Source organism: Arachis hypogaea, chromosome 5, assembly GCF_003086295.3.
Source record: "Arachis hypogaea cultivar Tifrunner chromosome 5, arahy.Tifrunner.gnm2.J5K5, whole genome shotgun sequence".
NCBI lineage: Eukaryota > Viridiplantae > Streptophyta > Magnoliopsida > Fabales > Fabaceae > Arachis > Arachis hypogaea.
The window spans coordinates 72,763,314-72,783,861 of NC_092040.1; the positions used below are offsets into that span (position 1 = coordinate 72,763,314).

At 37.1% G+C, this 20,548-nt stretch overlaps 1 non-coding gene across 1 annotated transcript; it reads left to right on the forward strand.

Annotated features, from left to right (window-relative positions):
- Positions 1–18,736: 18,736 nt before the first annotated feature.
- On the forward strand, positions 18,737–18,844 carry LOC112804914 (small nucleolar RNA R71). The gene has a single exon (XR_003203530.1). It is a non-coding gene; the product is annotated as a small nucleolar RNA R71 (small nucleolar RNA).
- Positions 18,845–20,548: the final 1,704 nt, after the last annotated feature.

Genomic DNA, 20,548 nt, shown 5'->3' on the forward strand with positions numbered 1-20,548 from the left:
TAGCTTGCTTCATACCAACAATCTCTGTGGGATCGACCCTTACTCACGTAAGGTTTATTACTTGGACGACCCAGTACACTTGCTGGTTAGTTGTGCGGAGTTGTGACAAAGTGTGATTCACGTTTGAGAGCACCAAGTCTTTGGAGCCATTGCTGATGATTACAATTTCGCCGATCAAGTTTTTGGCGCCGTTGCCGGGGAATTCATCATGGAGAAATCATCTAAATTTCTCATGGAAGGATCAAAAAAAGCCTCAACAAGGCTTTAATAATGGTGGAAGAAACAAATTTAGCAATAGCAAGCCTTTTCCATCATCTTCTCAGCAACAGACAGAGAATTCTGAGCAAAGCACCTCTAACTTAGCAAACATAGTCTCTGATCTGTCTAAGGCCACTTTAAGTTTCATGAGTGAAACAAGTTCCTCCATCAGAAATTTGGAGGCACGAGTGGGCCAGCTGAGTAAGAAAGTCACTGAAACTCCTCCGAGTACTCTCCTAAGCAATACTGAAGAGAATCCAAAAAGAGAGTGCAAGCCCATTGACATAGTCAACACGGCCGAACCTAGAGAGGAAGGAGAGGACACGTATCCCAATGAGGAAGACCTCATGGGACGTCTCTCAAGCAAGAAGAAGTTCCCTATTGAGGTACAGCCTGCCATATTCTCATTACAAATGGCAGACAAGTCAGTAAGACAAGCGTATGGATTGGTAGAGGACGTGTTATTGAAGGTTGAAGGCCTTTACATCCCTGCTGATTTCATAATCTTAGACACTAGGAAGGAGGAGGATGAATGCATCATCCTGGAAAGACCTTTCCTAGCCATAGCAGGAGCTGTGATAGATGTTAACAGAGGAGAATTAGTCCTTCAATTGAATGGGATCTACCTTGTGTTTAAAACCCAAGGTTATCCTTCTGTAAACATGGAAAAGAGACATGATAAACTTCTCTCAATATAGAGTCAAACACAGCCCCCACAATCAAACTCTAAGTTTGGTGTTGGGAAGCCACAACCAAACTCTAAGTTTGGTGTTGAGGAGCCCCGACATTCAAACTCTATGTTTGGTGTTGGGAGGCCCTTATCATGTTCTGAACATCTGTGAGGCTCCATGAGAGCCCACTGTCAAGCTAGTGACATTAAAGTAGCACTTATTGGGAGGCAACCCAATTTTTATTTATCTAATTTTATTTTAATTTTATTGTTATTTTATGTTTTATTCGGTTCATGATCATGTGGAATCAAAAACAGCAGAAGAAAAAGCACACCCTGGAGGAAGGGCTTTCTGGCGTTTAAATGCCAGTAAGGAGCATCTGGCTGGCGTTCAACGCCAGAACAGAGCATGGATCTGGCGTTGAATGCTAGAAACATGCAGCAATCTGGTGTTTAAACACCAGGATTGCACACTGAGGAAAGCTGGCGTTCAACGCCAGAAACATGCTGCAGATAGGCGTTGAACGCCCAGAACAAGCATAAAACTGGCGTTGAACACCCAAAACAAGCATCAATCTATCGTTCAAACGCCAGAATTGCATGCAAAGGCATTTTACACGCCTCATTGGTGCAGGGATGTAATTCCTTGACACCTCAGGATCTGTGGACCTCACAGGATCCCCACCTACCTCACCCTCTCTCTCTCCATTCACGGTCATCCCTTCTGTTTTTTATTCACCACTCACATTCATCCACTCTTCCCCAAACACCCCACCTACCTTCAAAATTCAAAATCTCTTTCCCACCTAATCCCACCCATATAGCCAAATACACACATCTCTCCCTCTCCTCTATATCTTCTTCTTCTTCTATTCCTTTTCCTTTTGCTCGAGGGCGAGCAACATTCTAATTTTGGTGTGGTAAAAGCATAGCGTTTTTGTTTTTCCATAACCATTGATGGCACCTAAAGCCAGAGAAACCTCTAGAAAGAGGAAAGGAAAGACAAAAGCTTCCACCTCCGAGTCATAGTAGATGGAGAGATTCATCTCAAGGGTCTACAGCTCAGTGGTAGAACATTTGACTGCAAATCAAGAGATCCCTGGGATACCTCAGGGGATACATTTTCCTCCACACAATTATTGGGAGCAACTAAGGATAGGAGCACCAAAATCACTAGGGATTAAGCAACAGAGGCAAGGAAGAGACATAGAGGAGCTCAAAAAGCACCCTTGGTCCTTTAAGAAGGCGCCGCCCTCACTAAGGTGGATTCATTCCTTAACTTCCTTGTTCTTAATTCTCTGTTTTTTCAATTTTATGCTATATGTTTATCTATGTTTGTGTCTCTACTTCATGATCATTAGTATTTAGTAACTATGTTTTAAGGCTATGAATAATTCCATAAATCCTTCACCTTTCTTAAATAAAAAATGTTTTAATTCAAAAGAACAAGAAGTACATGAATCTCGAAATTGTCCTTGAAATTAGTTTAATTATATTGATGTGGTGATAATACTTTTTGTTTTCTGAATGAATGCTTGAATAGTGCATATTTTTGATCTTGTTGTTTATGAATGTTAAATTGTTGGCTCTTGAAAGAATGATGAACAAAGAGAAATGTTATTGATAATCTAAAAAACATGAAATTGACTCTTGAAGCAAGAAAAAGTAGTGAAAAAGCAAAGGCTTGCGAAAAAATAATCAGAAAGAAAAATAAAAAGCAAGTAGAAAAAGCCAATAGCCCTTAAAACCAAAGGGCAAGGGTAAAAAGGATCCAAGGCTTTGAGCATCAATGGATAGGAGGGCCCAAGGAACTAAAATCCAGGCCTAAGCGGCTAAATCAAGCTGTCCCTAACCATGTGCTTTTGGCATGCAGGCCCAGGTAAAAAGCTTGAAACTGAGTGGTTAACGTCGTGATCCAAAGCAAAAAGAGTGTGCTTAAGAGCTCTGGACACCTCTAACTGGGGACTCTAGCAAAGCTGAGTCAGAATCTGAAAAGGTTCACCCAGTCATGTGTCTGTGTCATTTATGTATCCGGTGGTAATACTGGAAAACAAAATGCTAAGGGCCACGACCAAGACTCATAAAAGTAGCTGTGTTCAAGAATCAACATACTTAACTAGGAGAATCAATTAACACTATCTGAACTCTGAGTTCCTATAGAAGCCAATCATTCTGAACTTCAAAGGATAAAGTGAGATGCCAAAACTGTTCAGAAGCAAAAAGCTACAAGTCCCGCTCATCTAATTAGAACTAATATTCATTGATATTTTGGGATTTATAGTATATTCTCTTCTTTTTATCCTAATTGATTTTTAGTTGCTTGGGTACAAGCAACAACTTAAGTTTGGTGTTGTGATGAGCGGATAATTTGTACGCTTTTTGGCATTGTTTTTAGGTAGTTTTTAGTACCATCTAGCTACCTTTAGGGATGTTTCCATTAGTTTTTATGCTAAATTCACATTTCTGGACTTTACTATGAGTTTGTGTGTTTTTCTGTGATTTCAGGTATTTTCTGGCTGAAATTGAAGGACCTGAGCAAAACTCTGATAAGAAGGCTAACAAAGGACTGGTGATGCTGTTGGATTCTGACCTCCCTGCACTCGAAATGGATTTTCTAGAGCTACAAAAATCCAAAAGTCGCGCTCTCAACGGCGTTGGAAAGTAGACATCTAGAGCTTTCCAGCCATATATAATAGTCCAGACTTTATTCGAAATTAGATGACGTAAACTGGTGCTCAACACCAGTTCCATGATGCATTCCGGAGTCAAATGCCAGAAACACGTCACGAACTAGAGTTGAACGCCAAAAACACGTTACAACTTGGCAAATTCAACTCCAAAAGAAGCCTCATCTCATGTAAAGATCAAGCTCAGCCCAAGCAAACACCAAGTGGGCCCCAGAAGTGGATTTTTGCATCAATTACTTACTTCTGTAAACCCTAGTAGATAGTATAATATAAATAGAACATTTTACTATTATATTAGACATCCTGGATCCTGGATAGTATTTTTGATTTGGTGATCACGTTTTGGAGGCTGGCCATTTGGCCATGTCTGGACCCCTTTCACTTATGTATTTTAAATGGTGGAGTTTCTACACACCATATATTAAGGGTGTGGAGCTCTGCTGTACCTCAGGTTTTAATGCAATTACTACTATTTTCTATTCAATTCGATTTATTCCTGTTCTAAGATACCATTCGTACTTCAATCTGATGGAGGTGATGATCCGTGACACTCATCATCATCCATCCTTATGAACGCGTGCCTGACAACCACTTCCGTTCTACAAGCGAGAGCTAGAGTGCGTATCTCTTGGATTCCTGATGCACGATGCATGGTTGCCCATCACCTGACAACCGAGCCTTCCATTCCGTGAAATCATAGTCTTCGTGGTATAGGCTAGAATTGATGGCGGCATTCATGAGAATCTGGAAAGTCTAAACCTTGTCTGTGGTATTCCGAGTAGGATTCTGGGATTGAATGACTGTGACGAGCTTCAAACTCGCGATTGTTGAGCGTGATGACAAATGCAAAAGAGTAAAGGGATTCTATTCCGACATGATTGAGAACCGACAGATCATTAGCCGTGCCGTGACAGAGCATTTGGACTTTTTTCACTGAGAGGATGGGATGTAGACATTGACAACGATGATGCCCTACATACAGCTTGCCATGGAAAGGAGTAAGAAGGATTGGAAGAAAGCAGTAGGAAAGCAGAGATTTAGAAGGAACACAACATCTCCATACACCTATCTGAAATCCCCACCATTGAATTACATGAGTAACTCTATCTTTATTTTCTGTTTATTTATTATTAAGATTCGAAAACTCCATAACCATTTATTATCCGCCTGACTGAGATTTACAAGATGACCATAGCTTGCTTCATACCAACAATCTCTGTGGGATCGACCCTTACTCACATAAGGTTTATTACTTGGACGACCCAGTACACTTGCTGGTTAGTTGTGCGTTGTTGTGACAAAGTGTGATTCACGTTTGAGAGCACGAAGTCTTTGGAGCCATTGTTGATGATCACAATTTCGCCGATCAATGGCCCGATCCACAGTAACTTCAGATCGGTTGCTAGTAGGGATGATGGAGCGTTGGATAAACTCCAACCATCCTCTAGCCACAGGCTTAAGGTCCAGTCTTCTTAATTGAACCGGCTTGCCTCTTGAGTCTCTTTTCCATTAAGCTCCTTCCACACATATGTCCATAAGGACTTGGTCCAACCTTTGATCAAAGTTGACCCTTCTAGTGTAAGGGCGTTCATCTCCTTGCATCATGGGCAAGTTGAATGCCAACCTTACATTTTCTGGACTAAAATCTAAGTATTTCCCCCGAACCATTGTAAGATAGTTCTTTGGATTCGGGTTCATACTTTGATCATGGTTCCTAGTGATCCATGCATTGGCATAGAACTCTTGAACCCTTAAGATTCCGACTTGTTGAATTGGGTTGGTCAGAACTTCCCAACCTCTTCTTTGGATCTCATGTCGAATCTCCAGATACTCATTTTTTTTTTAGCTTGAAAGGGACCTCGGGGATCACCTTCTTCTTGGCCACAACATCATAGAAGTGGTCTTGATGGGCTTTGGAGAAGAATCTCTCCATCTCCCATGACTCGGAGGTGGAAGCTTTTGTCTTCCCTTTTCCTTTTCTAGAGGTTTCTCCGGCATTAGGTGCCATCAATGGTTATGGAAAAACAAAAAAGCTATGCTTTTACCACACCAAACTTAGAATGTTTGCTCATCCTCGAGCAAAAGAAGAAAGAAGAGAAGAAGAAGAAGAAGAAAATATGGAGGAGAGGGGGAGAGGTGTATTTGGCCAAGAGGGAGAAGGGAGGGTTGTGTTGTGTGAAAATGAAGAAAAATGGAGGGGTTTATATAGTGAGGGGAGAGGGGGTAGGTTCGGCGATTTAGGGTGGGTTTGGGTGGGAAAGAGATTTTGAATGTTGAAGGTAGGTAGGATTTATGGGGAAGGGTAGATGGATTTGAGTGGTGAATAGGTGATGGGGAAGAGAGATTGAGTTGATTGGTGAGGGGTTTTTGGGGAAGAGTGTTATTGGATTGTGTGAAGAGAAAAGAAGGTGAGTTGAGGTAGGTGGGGATCCTGTGGGATCCACAGATCCTGAGATGATCCTATGGGGTCCACAGATCCTGAGGTGTCAAGGATTTACATCCATGCACCAATGAGGCATGTAAAATGCCTTTGCATGCAATTCTGGCATTTAAACGCCGGATTGATGCTTATTTTGGGCGTTCAATGCCCATCTGCAGCATGTTTCTGGCGTTGAACACCAGTTCCATGCTTGTTTCTGGCGTTCAGTGCCAACTTTCCTCAGGGTGTTTTCCTGGTGTTTAAACGCCAGGATGCTGCTTGTTTTTGGCGTTCAACGCCAGATCCATGCTCTGTTCTGGCGTTGAACGCCAGTCAGATGCTCCTTACTGGCGTTTAAACGCCAGTAACCCCTTCCTCCAGGGTGTGATTTTTCTTCTGCTGTTTTTGATTCTGTTTTGAATTTTAGTATTTTTTCGTGACTCCACATGATCATAAACCTAATAAAACACAAAAGAACAATAAAATAAAAAATAAAATTAGATAAATAAATATTGGGTTGCCTCCCAATAAGTGCTTCTTTAATGTCACTAGCTTGATAGTGGGCTCTCATGGAGCCTCACAGATGTTCAGAGCATGATGAGGGCCTCCCAATACCAAACTTAGAGTTTGATTGTGGGGGCTTCTCAAAACCAAACTTAGAGTTTGTTTGTGGGGGCTTTGTTTGACGCTGTATTGAGAGAAGCTTATCATGTCTCTTTTCCATGTTTACAGAAGGATAACCTTGGGTTTTAAACACAAGGTAGTCCCTATTCAATTGAAGGACTAATTCTCCTCTGTTAACATCTATTACAGCTCCTGCTGTGGTTAGGAAAGGTCTTCCAAGGATGATGCATTCATCCTCCTCCTTCCTAGTGCCTAAGATTATTAAATTAGCAGGGATGTAAAGGCCTTCAACCTTCACTAACACATCCTCTACCAATCCATAAGCTTGTCTTACTGACTTGTCTGCCATTTGTAATGAGAATATGGCAGGCTGTACCTCAATGATCCCTATCTTTTCCATTACATAGAGTGGCATAAGATTTATGCCTGACCCTAGGTCACACAGAGCCTTGTCAAAGGTCATGGTGCCTATGATACATGGTATTAAGAATTTACCAGGATCTTGTCTCTTTTGAGGTAAAGTTTGCCAAACCCATGTATCTAGTTCACTAATGAGCAAGGGAGGTTCACCTTCCCAAGTCTCATTACCAAACAACTTGGCATTCAGCTTCATGATAGCTCCTAAATATTGAGTAACTTGCTCTCCAGTTACATCTTCATCTTCTTCAGAGGAAGAATAGTCTTCAGAGCTCATGAATGGCAGAAGAAGGTTTAATGGGATCTCTATGGTCTCTATATGAGCCTTAGATTCCCTTGGGTCCTCAATAGGGAGCTCCTTCTTGCTTGAGAGACGTCCCATGAGGTCTTCCTCATTGGGCTTCACGTCCTCTCCTTCCTCTCTATGTTCGGCCATGTTGATAATGTCAATGGCCTTGCAATCTCTTTTTGGATTCTCTTTAGTATTGCTTGGGAGAGTACTAGGAGGAGTTTCAGTGACTTTCTTACTCAGCTGGCCCACTTGTGCCTCCAAACTTCTAATGGAGGACCTTGTTTCACTCATGAAACTTAAAGTGGCTTTTGACAGATCAGAGATTATGTTTGCTAAGTTAGAGGTGCTCTGCTCAGAATTATCTATCTGTTGCTGTGTAGATGATGGAAAAGGTTTGCTATTGCTGAACCTGTTTCTTCCACCATTATTAAAGCCTTGTTGAGACTTTTGTTGATCCTTCCATGAGAAATTTGGGTGGTTTCTCCATGATAAATTATAGGAGTTTCCATAAGGTTCACCCATGTAATTTACCTCTGCCATTGCAGGGTTCTCAGGATCATAAGCTTCTTCTTCAGAAGATGCCTCTTTAGTACTGTTGGATAAATTTTGCCATCCAATTAGACTTTGAGAAATCATGTTGACTTACTGAGTCAACACTTTGTTCTGAGCCAATATGTCATTCAGAGCATCAATTTCAAGAACTCCCTTCTTCTGAGGCATCCCATTATTCACGGAATTCCTCTCAGAAGTGTACATGGATTGGTTATTTGCAACTATTTCAATAAGTTCCTGAGCTTCTGCAGGCGTTTTCTTTAGGTGAATGGATCCATCTGCAGAATGGTCCAGTGACATCTTAGAGAACTCAAATAGACCATAATAGAATATATCTATCATGCTCCACTCTGAAAACATGTCAGAAGGACACTTTTTGGTCATCTGCTTGTATCTTTCCCAAGCTTCATAAAGGGATTCACCATCTTTTTGCTTGAAGGTCTGAACATCCACTCTAAGCTTGCTTAGCTTTTGAGGAGGAAAGAACTTAACCAAGAAGGCCATGACCAGCTTATCCCAAGAGTCCAGGCTATCCTTAAGTTGTGAGTCCAACCATATTCAAGCTCTATCTCTTACAGCAAAAGGGAAAAACATGAGCCTGTAGACTTCAGGATCTACTCCATTAGTCTTAACAGTCTCTTAGATCTGCAAGAACTCAGTTAAAAACTGGTAGGGATCTTCTGATGGAAGTCCATAAAACTTGCAGTTCTGTTGCATTAGAGCAACTAATTGAGGCTTTAGCTCAAAATTGTTTGCTCCAATGGCAGGAATTGTGATGCTTCTTCCATCAAACTTGGAAGTAGGTGTAGTATAATCACCAAGCATCCTCCTTGCATTATTGTTGTTAGGTTCGGCTGCCATCTCCTTTTCTAATTCGAAAATTTCAGTAAAGTTGTCTCTAGATTGTTGTAATTTAGCTTCTCTTAGTTTCCTCTTCAGAGTCCTTTCAGGTTTAGGATCAGCTTCAACAAGAATGTCTTTTTCCTTGTTCCTGCTCATATGAGAAAGAAGAGAACAGAAAAGGAAGAGAAATCCTCTATGTCACAGTATAGAGATTTCTTTATGTTAGTAGAAGAAGAAAGGAATAAATGAAGGAGAATCCAAACACAAGGGTGAGTATAGTGTCAGATTCTTGAGATAAAGAAAAGTGTTAGCAGATAAATAAATAAATAGAAGAAGAAGAGAGAGAGAGATTTTCGAAAATAAATTTTGAAAAGGAGTTAATGATTTTCGAAAAGGTGAAATAAAATTAAAATTAAAATTTAAAACAATTAGTTAATTAAGAAAATTTCGAAAAAGAGGGAAGTGATTTTCAAAAATTAGAGAGGGAAAATTAGTTAGGTGGTTTTGAAAAAGATAAGGAATAAATAAAAAGTTAATTAGTTAGTTGAAAAAGATATTAAAATCAAATTTGAACAGATAAGAAGATAAGAAGATATTTTGAAATCAAATTTTTGAAAAAGATAAAATTTTGAAAAAAAAAAGATATGATAACAAGATATGATTAAAAAGATATGGCTGGAAAAGATTTAATTTTTAAAATTAAAATTAATTACTTGACTAACAAGAAACTAAAAGATATGATTCTAGAATTTAAAGATTGAACATTTCTTAACCAGAAAGTAACAAACTTCAAATTTTTGAATCAATCACATTACTTGTTAGTTAAGTTTCAAAAATTTGAAATAAAATTGAGAAAAAGATTTTGAAAAATGTTTTCAAATTTTCGAAAATCATAAAAAAATGAAAAAGATTTGATTTTTGAAAAAGTTTTTGAAAAGATAAGATTTTTAAAATTGAAAATTTGACTTGACTTCTAAGAAATAGCTAAGTTTTAAAAATTTTTGACTAAGTCAACTCAAATTTTTGAAATTCTGAGAGAAATAAGGAAAAGATATTTTTTTATTTTTGAATTTTTTTAATGAGGAGAGAGAAAAACACAAACATGACCCAAAACACGAAAATTTTGGATCAAAATACTTAATGCATGCAGAACACTATGAATGTCAAGATGAACACCAAGAACACTTTGAAGATCATGATGAACATCAAGAACATATTTTTGAAAAATTTTTTATGCAAAGAAAATATGCAAGAACCTATGAAAAATTTTTTATGCAAAGAAAATATGCAAGAACCTATGCAAAGAAAATCTTTAATGCTTAGACACTATGAATGAAAAAATGCACATGAAAAACAATAAAAGACACTAAACAAGAAAACATCAAGATCAAACAAGAAGATTTACCAAAAACAACTTGAAGATCATGAAGAACACTATGCATGAATTTTTGAAAAATGCAAGAAAATGATGAACATGCAATTGACACCAAACTCAAAAATTGGCTCAAGACTCAAACAAGAATCACCAAATATTTTTGGTTTTATGATTTTATGATTTTTTTGTATTTTCTTTTGATTTTTTCGAAAAACATATAGGAAAAAGAAAATAAGAAATTCAAAATTTTTAATAAGAATTCCAGGAATCTTTCAATGTTAGCCTAAAGCTCCAATCCAAGGGTTAAACATGGCTTCATAGCCAGCCAGCTTTAGGATGGCATTGCATGCATTGAGGTGATTAGTTGAAGTCTCATTCCAAAAGGATTTGGATATGGCTTTATAGCTAGCTAGGATTCAACATGCTTCATGAAACTCTAGAATCCATTCTTAAAAATTTTGAAGCCATAGAATGATTTATTTTTAATTAAAATTTATTTATCGATGCATGTGGAAACTGTCTCTCAACAAATTTCCTTCGGCAAGTGTACCGAATTTGTCGTCAAGTAAAAACTCACAATAGAGTGAGGTCGAATCCCACAGGGATTGATTGATCAAGCAACTTTAATTAGAAGAATGTTCTAGTTGAGCGAATTCAGAATTTGGTTTGAGATTTGCAGAAAATAAAATGGCGGAAATGTAAATAACAGAAAAAGTAAATGCTAGAATTAAAGGGGCTGATTTTTCTTTTGAAATAATCATCTGTCGGTTCTCAATCAGGTTGGAATAGAATCCATTGATTCTTTTGCGTCTGTCAATGACGCCCAGCCTTCAGGAGTGTGAAGCTCGTCACAGTCATTCAATACCGGAATCTTACTCGGAATACCACAGATAAGGTTAGACTTTCCAGATTCCCAGAATCCTACTCGAAATACCACAGACAAGGTTAGACATTCTGGATTCCCATAAATGCCGCCATCTATCTAGCTTATACCACGAAGATTCTGTTGGGGAATCTAAGAGATATGCGCCCGGCCTAAGGTAGAACGGAAGTGGTTGTCAGTCACGCGCGTTCATAGGTGAGAATGGTGATAAGTGTCATGGATCATCACATTCATCAAGTTGAAGTGCAACGTATATCTTGGAATAAGAATAAAAGAGAATTCAATAGAAGATAATATTAATTATATTGAAACTTGAGGTACAGCAGAGCTCCACACCATTAATCTATGGTGTGTAGAAACTCCACCGTTGAAAATACATAAGTGAAAGGTTCAGGCATGGCCGAGTGGCCAGCCCCCATGAAGATGATCAAAAGACCGAATGGTCAAAAGATGACTAATACACTAGTAAAAAGTCTTATTTATACTAAACTAGCTACTAGGGTTTACATGAGTAAGTAATTGATGCATAAATCCACTTCCGGGGCCCACTTGGTGTATGTTTAGGCTGAGCTTGGTCTATCCACGAGCTGGGGCTTCTCTCGGAGTTGAACGCCAAGTTATAACGTGTTTTGGGCGTTCAACTCCGGGTTGTGACGTGTTTCTGGCGTTTAACTCTAGACAGCAGCATGTATGTGGCGTTGAGCACCACTTTACGTCGTCAATTCCGAAATAAAGTATGGACTATTATATATTGCTGGAAAGCTCTGGATGTATACTTTCCAACGCCGTTTGAGATTGCGCCATTTGGAGTTCTGTAGCTCCAGAAAATCTATTTTGAGTGCAGGGAGGTCAGATTCCAACAGCATCAGCAGCCCTTTGTCAGCCTCCTATCAGAGTTTTGCTCAAGTCCCTCAATTTCAGCCAGAAATTACCTGAAATCACAGAAAAACACACAATCTCATAGTAAAGTCCAGAAATGTGAATTTAACATAAAAACTAATGAAAACATCCCTGAAAAGTAGCTTAAACTTACTAAAAACTACCTAAAAACAATGCCAAAAAGCGTATAAATTATCCGCTCATCACAACACCAAACATAAATTGTTGCTTGTCCCCAAGCAACTGAAAATCAATTAGAATAAAAAGAAGAGAATATACTATAAATTCCAGAATATCAATGAATATTAATTATAATTAGATGAGCGGGACTTGTATATTTTTGCTTCTGAACAGTTTTGGCATCTCATTTTTTTCCTTTGAAGTTTAGAATGATTGGCTTCTCTAGGAACTTAGAATTTCGGATAGTGTTATTGACTTTCCTAGTTAAGTATGTTGATTCTTGAACACAGCTACTTATGAGTCTTGGCCGTGGCCCTAAGCATTTTGTTTTCTAGTATTACCACCGGATACATAAATGCCACAGACACATGACTGGGTGAACCTTTTCAGATTGTGACTCAGCTTTGCTAGAGTCCCCAGTTAGAGGTGTCCAAAGCTCTTAAGCACACTCTTTTTGCTTTGGATTATGACTTTAACCACTCAGTCTCAAGCTTTTCACTTGGGCCTTCATGACACAAGCACATGGTTAGGGACAACTTGATTTAGCCGCTTAGGCCTGGATTTGATTTCATTGGGCCCTCCTATCCATTGATGCTCAAAGCCTTGGATCCTTTTTACCCTTGCCTTTTGGTTTTAAGGGCTATTGGCTTTTTCTGCTTGCTTTTTCTTTTTCTTTCTATTTTTTTTCCCCATTTTTTTCGCAAGCTTTTCTTTTATTCACTACTTTTTCTTGCTTCAAAAATAAATTTTATGATTTTTCAGATTATCAATAACATTTCTCTTTGTTCATCATTCTTTCAAGAGCCAACAATTTTAACATTCATAAACAACAAGATCAAAAATATGCACTGTTCAAGCATTCATTCAGAAAATAAAAAGTATTGTCACCACATCAATATAATTAAATTAAATTCAAGGATAAATTCAAAATTCATGTACTTCTTATTCTTTTGAATTAAAACATTTTTCATTTAAGAAAGGTGAAGGATTAATGGAATTATTCATAACTTTAAGACATAGTTACTAAACACTAATGATCATGAAGTAGAGACACAAAACATAAATAAACATGAAGCATAAAAAATCAAAAAACAGAGAAATAAGAACAAGGAATGAGTCCACCTTAGTGAGGGTGGCGCCTTCTTGAAGAACCAATGGTGCTCTTTGAGCTCCTCTATGTCTCTTCCTTGCTTCTGTTGAATGATTCCTAGTAATTTTGGTGTTCCTACCCTTAGTTGCTTCCAATAATTATGTGGAGGAACATGTATCCCCTGAGGTATCTCAGGGATTTCTTGATGAGGGAATTTCTCATGCTCTCTTGATGTGCAGTCAAATGCTCTTCTACTGAGTTATGGACCCTTGAGATGAATATCTCCATCTCCCATGACTTGGAGGTGGAAGCTTTTTGTCTTCCCTTTTCTCTTTTTTTTTTTTTTTGAGGTTTCTCTGAATTGTTGATTTTTAGTTTCTCTTGACTTCCTCTTCAGAGTCTTTTCAGGTTCAGGATCAGCTTCAACAAGAGTGCCTTTTTCCTTGTTCCTGCTCATATGAAATAGAAGAGGAAAAGAAAAGGAAGAGGAATCCTCTATGTCACAGTAAAGAGGATCCTTATTATTCGTAGAAGAAGAAAGGGGTTAATGGAAGGAGATGGATGAATAGTCTGTATAAAGAGTAAGGATAGGGGAGGTGATAAGAGATGAAGAGAAGTGTTAGTAAATAAATAAATAAATAAATAGAAGAAGATGAGAGAGAGATTTTCGAAAATATTTTTGAAAAGGAGTTAGTAATTTTGAAAATTAAAGATGAATTAAAATTAAAATTAAAATTTGAAACAATTAGTTAATTAAAAAGAATTTTTTGAAAAAAAGGGAGGTATTTTCGAAAATTAGAGAGGGAGAAGTAGTTAGGTGGTTTTGAAAAAGATAAGAAACAAACAAAAAGTTAATTAGTTTGTTGAAAAAGATATTAAAATCAAATTTGAAAAGATAAGAAGATAAGAAGTTAGATAAGATATTTTAAAATCAAATTTTTTGAAAAAGATAAAATTTTGAAAAAGATATGATAAAGAGATAAGATAAGAAGATGTGATAAAAAGATATGTTTGAAAAAGATTTTTAATTTTTAAAATCAAAATTAATTACTTAACTAACAAGTAACTACAAGATATGATTCTAGAATTTAAAGATTGATCCTTTCTTAACAAGAAAGTAACAAATTCAAATTTTTGAATCAATCACATTAATTGTTAGCTAATTTTCGAAAATTTGATATAAAGATAAGAAAAAGATTTTGAAAATATTTTGAAAAAGATTTTTGAAATTTTCGAAAAAGAGGAAAAATTGGAGAAGATATGATTTTTGAAAAAGATTTTGAAAAGATAAGATTTTTAAATTTTGAAAATTTGACTTGACTTGTAAGAAATAACTAATTTTAAAAATTTTTGACTAAGTCAACTCAAATTTTCGAAAATTATGAGAAAAATAAGGAAAAGATATTTTTTTGATTTTTTGAATTTTTAATTATGAGAGAGAAAAATTAAAAACGTCATTTTTGTGTTTTCTCTTTTCTTTATGGATCAAAACAAAGAATGCATGCAAGAACACTATGAATGTCAAGATGAACACCAAGAATACTTTGAAGATCATGATGAACATCAAGAACATAATTTTGAAAAATTTTTGATGCAAAGAAAACATGCAAGACACCAAACTTAGAAATCTTTAATGCATGGACACTATGAATGCAAAAATACATATGAAAAACAACAAACAACACAAAACAAGAAAACATCAAGATCAAACAAGAAGACTTATCAAGAACAACTTGAAGATCATGAAGAACACTATGAATGCATGAAATTTTTCGAAAAATGCAAGTAAAATTTTTTATTAATGATTTTAATGATTTTATTAATTTTTTTGGATTTTTATTATATTTTTCGAAAATATTCTTTTAGAAAAACGAAAATAAAAGAAAAAAATTTTGAAAACTTTTTGAAAACAAAATAAAAAGAAAATTACCTAATCTGAGCAACAAGATGAACCGTCAGTTGTCCATACTCGAACAATCCCCGGCAACGGCGCCAAAAACTTGGTGGATGAAATTGTGATCACATCAATGTAGTACCCTTTGTTATTGTATGGAATCATTATTGTGGCTCTTGGCTATGTGTGGACACAACTCCGTTCAACTTAACCAGCAAGTGTACTGGGTCATCCAAGTAATACCTTACGTGAGTAAGGGTCGATCCCACAGAGATTGTTGGTATGAAGCATGCTATGGTCACCTTGTAAATCTCAGTTAGGCAAATTAAATGGTTATAGATTTAGAAAATTAATTAATAATAAACAGAAAATAAAATACGATAGAAATACTTATGTAAATCAATAGTGGGAATTTCAGATAGGCGTATAGAGATGCTGTGCTCCTCTTGAATCTCTACTTTCTTATTACATTCATCCAATCCTTCTTACTCCTTTCCATGGCAAGCTATATGTAGGGCATCACCATCGTCAATGGCTACTTTTAATCCTCTCGGGAAAATGGTCCTATGCGCTGTCACTGCATGGCTAATCGTCTGGAGGCATCACCCTTGCCGATGGCTACATCGCATCCTCTAAGTGAAAATGGTCCAAATGCTCTGTCACAGCACGGTAATCATCTGTCGGTTCTCAATCAGGTTGGAATAGAATCCCTTGATTCTTTTGCGTCTGTCACTGACGCCCAGCCTTCAGGAGTTTGAAGCTCGTCACAGTCATTCAATACCGGAATCTTACTCGGAACACCACAGACAAGGTTAGACTTTCCAGATTCCCAGAATCCTACTCGGAATACCACAGACAAGGTTAGACTTTCCGGATTCCCATGAATGCCGCCATCTATCTAGCTTATACCACGAAGATTCTGTTGGGGAATCTAAGAGATATGCGCCCGGCGTAAGGTAGAACGGAAGTGGTTGTCAGTCACGCGCGTTCATAGGTGAGAATGATGATGAGTGTCACGGATCATCACATTCATCAAGTTGAAGTGCAACGTATATCTTGGAATAAGAATAAAAGAGAATTGAATAGAAGATAATAGTAATTATATTGAAACTTGAGGTACAGCAGAGCTCCACACCCTTAATCTATGGTGTGTAGAAACTCCACCGTTGAAAATACATAAGTGAAAGGTTCAGGCATGGCCAAATGGCCAGCCCCCATGAAGATGATCAAAAGACCAAATGGTCAAAAGATGACTAATACACTAGTAAAAGTCTTATTTATACTAAACTAGCTACTAGGGTTTACATGAGTAAGTAATTGATGCATAAATCCACTTCCGGGGCCCACTTGGTGTATGTTTGGGCTGAGCTTGATCTATCCACGAGCTGAGGTTTCTCTTGGAGTTGAACGCCAAGTTATAACGTGTTTTGGGCGTTCAACTCCGGGTTGTGACGTGTTTCTGGCGTTTAACTCCAGACAGCAGCATGTACTTGGCGTTGAGCGCCACTTTATGTCGTCAATTCCCAAATAAAGTATAGACTATTATATATTTCTGGAAAGATCTGGATGTCTACTTTCCAACTCGGTTGAAAGCGCGCCATTTGGAGTTCTGTAGCTCCAGAAAATCTATTTTGAGTGCAGGGAGGTCAGATTCCAACAGCATCAGCAGTCCTTTGTCAGCCTCCTATCAGAGTTTTGCTCAAGTCCCTCAATTTCAGCCAGAAATTACCTGAAATCACAGAAAAACACACAAACTCATAGTAAAGTCCAGAAATGTGAATTTAACATAAAAACTAATGAAAACATCCCTGAAAGTAGCTTAAACTTACTAAAAACTACCTAAAAACAATGCCAAAAAGCATATAAATTATCCGCTCATCAATGCTATTTTTCATTCTGCTTTAATTTTGCAGTTGTTTTTATGACTTCACATGATCATTAACCGATAGAAAACATAAATTAATATAGATAAATAAGATTGGGTTGCCTCCCAATAAGTGCTTCTTTAATGTCAATAGCTTGACAGTGAGCTCTTATAGAGCTTCACAGATGCTCAGAGCATGATTGTGGCATCCCAACACCAAACTTAGAAGTTGAGTGTGGGAGCTCTGTCTAACTCTGTATTGAGAGAAGCTTTTCATGCTTCTTCTCCATGTTTACAGAAGAAGATCCTTGAGTCTTAAACACAAGGTAGTCCTCATTCAATTGAAGGACTAACTCTCCTCTCAAAAATATCAATCATAGCCCATGCTGTGGCTAGGAAGGATCTTTCAAGGATGATGGATTCATCCTTATCCTTCCCAGTGTCTAGTATTATGAAGTCACCAGGGACGTAAAGGCCTTCAACCTTCACTAAGACATCCTCTACAAGTCCATAAGCTTGTTTCATTGATTTGTCTGTCATCTCTAGTGAGATTCTTGCAGCTTGTACCTCAAAGATCCCTAGTTTCTCCATTACAGAGAGTGGCATGAGGTTGATACTTGACCACAGGTCACACAGAGCCTTTTCAAAGGTCATGGTGCCTATGGTGCAAGGTATTAAGAACTTTTCGGGATCTGGTTTCTTTTGAGGTAATGTCTGCTGAATCTATGTATTCAGTTCATTGATGAGCAATGAAAGTTCATCCTCCCAAGTCTCATTACCAAATAACTTGGCATTCAGCTTCATGATTGCTCCTAGATACTGAGCAACTTACTCTTCAACAATGTCTTCACCATCTTCAGAGGAAGAATATTCATCAGAGCCTATGAATGGCAACAGTAAGTTCAGTGGAATCTCTATGGTCTCTGTATGAGCCTCAGATTCCTTTGGTTCCTCAATAGGTAATTCCTTATTGGTCAGTGGATGTCCTTTGACGTCTTCCTCACTGGGAATCACTGCCTTTTCACTCTTTCTAGGTTCGGCCACTTTGGATGTGGTTACAGCCTTGCACTCTCTCTTGGGATTCTCTTCTGTATTGCTTGGGAGAGTACTAGGAGGAGTTTTAGCAACTGTTTTACTCAACTGACCTACTTGTCCCTCCAAATTTCTGATGGAGGACCTTGTTTCAGTCATGAAACTGATGGTGGTCTTAGATAGATCAGAGACTAGGTTTGCTAAGCCAGAGAGGCTCTGCTCAGAATTCTTTGTCTGTTGCTGAGAAGATGATGGAAAAGGCTTTTTATTGCTAAACCTATTTCTCCCACCATTATTGCTGTTGAAGCCTTGTTGAAGCCTCTGTTGATCCTTCCATGAGAAATTTGGATTATTCCTCCATGAAGGATTATAAGTGTTTCCATAGGATTCTCCCTTGTAATTCACCTCTTCCATTGCAGGATTCTCAGGGTCATAAGCTTCTCCTTCAGAGGAGGCTTCTTTAGCACTGTCGGATGCAGCTTGTAATCCAGTCAGATTATGAGAAATCATATTGACTTACTGAGTCAATATTTTGTTCTGAGCTAATATGGCATTCAGAGTATCAATCTCAAGAACTCCTTTCTTCTATGTCATCCCATTATTCATAGGATTTTTTTTAGAAGTGTACATGAACTGGTTATTTGCAACCATCTCAATGAGCTCTTGGGCTTTTGCAGGGGTTTTCAGATGAAGAGATCCACCAGCAGAATGGTCCAATGACATATTAGATAATTCAGACAGACCATCATAGAATATACATATGATGCTCCATTATGGAAGCATATTAGAAGGACACCTTTTGGTTAATTGCTTGTATCTTTCTCAAGCTTCATAGAGGGATTCACCTTCCTTCTATTTGAAGGTTTGGACTTTCACTCTAAGCTTGCTCATCTTTTGAGGTAGAAAGAATTTGGTCAAGAAAGCAATGACCAACTTGTCCCAAGAGTTCAGGCTTTCTCTAGGTTGTGAGTCCAACCATCTCCTAGCTCTATCTCTTACAGCAAAAGGGGAAAAGCATAAGTCTGTAGACTTCGGGATCAACCCTATTGGTCTTGACAGTATCACAGATCTGCAAGAATTTAGCTAAGAACTGATGAGGATCTTTGGATGGAAGTCCATGAAACTTGCAATTCTGCTGCATCAGAGAAACTAATTGAGGCTTAAGCTCAAAGTTGTTTGCTCTAATGGCAGGAATTGAGATGCTTCTTCCAAAAAAGTTGGAAGTTGGTGTAGTATAGTCACCAAGCATCTTCTATGCATCTCTGGCATCGTTGTTGGGTTCGGCTGCCATGTCTACTTCTTTTTTGAAAGTCTCTGTAAGGTCCTCTCTGGAGTGTTGTGCTTTAGCTTCTCTTAGCTTCTTCTTCACAGTCCTTTCAGGTTCAGGATCAACTTCAACAAGAATATTTTTATCCCTATTTCTGCTCATATGAAAAAGAAGAGAACAAAAGGGAGTAGTGAAATCCTCTATGTCACAGTATAGAGACTCCTTGATGTGTTAGAGGAAAAGGAGTAGAAGAATGAGAAGAGAGAGGAGGTGAGCTCGAAATTTTTTTAGATGAGTGGATGAGAAATGTTATCAATTAAATAAAATAAATAGAAAGAGATAAGAGAGAAAGAGTTTTCGAAAATTTAAAAGAAATAACATAAAATTAGAATTTAAAATAATTAGTTAATTAAAAAGATTTTTGAAAAAGGGGTTAGTGATTTTCGAAAATGAGAAGTGAAAAAGTGGTTAGGTGGTTTTGAAAAAGATAAGAAATAGTAATTAGTTGAAAAGATTTGAAAATAATTTTGAAAAGATAAGAAGTTAGAAAAAGATTTTGAAATCAAAATTTTAAAAAGATATGATTGAAAAAGATTTGATAGAAAAAGATTTTATTTTAAAAAGATATGATTGAAAAGATATGATTGAAAAAGATTTAATTTTTAAAATTGATGATTTGAATAACAAGAAATTAAAAGATATGATTCTAAAATTCAAAGATCGAACCTTTCTTAAAAAGAAAGTAACAAACTTGCAATTTTTTGAATCAAAACATTAATTGTTAGCAAGGATTTTTGAAAATGTGGAAAGATAAGATTTTAAAATTATGATTTAAAACATGAAAAATTGATAGCCATTATGGCGTTTAACGTCCAAATTGCCTCTTTATTGACGTTTTAACACTAGTGAGCTCTTTTTCTCTGTGATTCTTCTGCCTTATATTCTGAACCTTTATTTCTCTGTATTATTTACTTGAAAATATATATTTTTTTATTTTTGAATGTTTAATGAAGAGAAAGAAAAACAACAAAATGAATTAAAACATAAAAATGCAAGATCAAAACAAATAGTGCATGCAAGGACACTTTGAATGTCAAGATGAACACCAAGAACACTTTGAAGATCCTGATGAACATCAAGAATATATTTTTTAAATTTTTTAAGAAAAAAAGACATGAAAGACACCAAACTTAGAACTTTTGAATGTTTAGACACTATGATTTTGAAAATACATATGAAAAACAACATAAAACACAAAACAGGAAAATCATGAGATTAGACAAAGGGAATCATCAAGAACAACTCGAAGATCACAGAAGAAC